The sequence below is a fragment of the Chinchilla lanigera genome, unplaced genomic scaffold (genome assembly GCF_000276665.1).
Source record: "Chinchilla lanigera isolate Chin_1 unplaced genomic scaffold, ChiLan1.0 scaffold00145, whole genome shotgun sequence".
NCBI lineage: Eukaryota > Metazoa > Chordata > Mammalia > Rodentia > Chinchillidae > Chinchilla > Chinchilla lanigera.
The window spans coordinates 3063813-3065704 of NW_004955546.1; the positions used below are offsets into that span (position 1 = coordinate 3063813).

At 33.2% G+C, this 1892-nt stretch overlaps 1 long non-coding RNA gene across 1 annotated transcript in view; it reads left to right on the forward strand.

The window, feature by feature from the left end:
* Nucleotides 1–1892, forward strand: part of LOC106147354 — a 13232-nt gene that overhangs the window by 8303 nt on the left and 3037 nt on the right. The gene's annotated exons all lie outside the window — the stretch shown is intronic.

The window sequence follows — 1892 nt, forward strand, 5'->3', positions numbered from 1 at the left end:
TTGGTATGCATATGTAACTTCTCAGTTTTCTTTTCCCTTCCTTCCATTCTGGCTTTATTTTTCCAACATCAGATGTCTTTAGTTATCCTACAAGAGCCTAGGAATTCATATATATATTGAAAAGCAGACAGATAAGCCCTAGGACCTGAAAAACGTTTGAAGCAATTATACTAAGTCAAGAAGTCAAGGTATACTTTTAGATATATTTTCCATTCTGTATTACAAATGTTTTCTTTCTTCTTTCTTCCTATTTCTTTCTTTCTTTGTTCAATTTTTTTTCTTTCTTTCTTTCTTTTTCTCTTTCTTTCTTTCTTTCTTTCTTTCTTTCTTTCTTTCTTTCTTTCTTTCTTTCTTTCTTTCCACTTCACTTTTTCTATTATCTGTCTTTTATTCTGTGATATATAAATTATTTTTCTGTTAAGGGAAGCCAGGTGATATTTAAGTTTGTGCATCTGAGTGACCTTACATAACATTATCAAATTAAGGAGCATCCATTTTCCTCCAAATGACTCATTTGTTCTTCTTTGTGGCAGAGTAGTACTGCATTGTGTATAAATAGCACAGATTTTTATCCACTTTTTAATGTGTTGATAGACATAAAAGCTTTTCCCAAGAGTTATCTACTATGAATTGTGCTGATAGAAGCATGGGTACACATACATCATTGTTCTGTGATGTCTTGAACTCCTTTGGGAAGACACCTACAAAGGAAATATCCATGTCAAATGCAGAGTCTACGTTTTGGTTTTTTGAAGAATCTTCATACTGATTTCTACAATGGCTGTATCAGTTTAGAGTACCTGCCAACATCATCACTTTGCATTTTTTACTCAAGAATGGAAAGAGATGCAAATATGAGGCTTTAAATTACAAATCTTGTGATTGGTAACAAATTCACACAAGTCAAAATGTCACCAAGAATAATCAGTATTTGGAAGACCTCCAGAAAACATAAGACACTGTATTACATATTATTTTCAAGAAATTCCCTGGAGCATAAGAAAATGTATATTTTCAAAGTTAACAGAGAGAACAGGGCCATCATTCACCTCTGTACTCAAAACATACCTGGATGGCTGTAATAGAGTCAGTGCTTCAGTTCAGGAATGCTTCTGTTCACAAGTAATTTGGATCCCAAACAGAAGTGCTCACGAATGTTTTCCTTCCATGCACAAACTGCACATCAGTTGACAAAGGCAACTCTGGCAAACTTGCCTGCCTGAGTACAAATGCAGCCATCTTCCCCCAGGTCATAAAACAAATTATGTTCATGGACTGAGGTACCACTGTAATATAATTCAAAGTACACTTGAGTGCAAAGGATACTATCCAGGTTAAGTACATTTTATAATGAAGGATCTGTGTTTGAGCAGAATGTGGCTATGCTAAACATTGATGCATGAGATAACACAGATTTAAATGCATCAAGCAAAACTGATAGAAGTATAAAGAAAATTAGACAAACCCATGATGTAGTGAGCAATTTTACTGGCCTCTTGCATGATATGCAGAATAAGTAGAAATTTGACAAATCTGTGGGAGACATAAATGATGGTAACTACAAATATGAATTGTTTGACATTTCTACAACAATGACCAAGAACATGCAGTAGGCGTTCTTTTTTTTATTTTAAAGAGAATAAAAAAGCAATAACAAAATAGTAACAACATAGACAAAAATAAAACAACACAAAAACACTAACCATGACCCAGAGTTTCAAAATAAAATGATTGGAATTAAATGCGGTTCTGTTAAAGTCTCAAGAGACTATGGTATTTATAAAGACAGACCATATTCTACCTGTAAAACAGGTGTTGTTACTTTTTAAATGATTCACATCATACAAAGTGTGTTTGTGATTCTAATACAATGAAAGTAGAAAAAAATACCT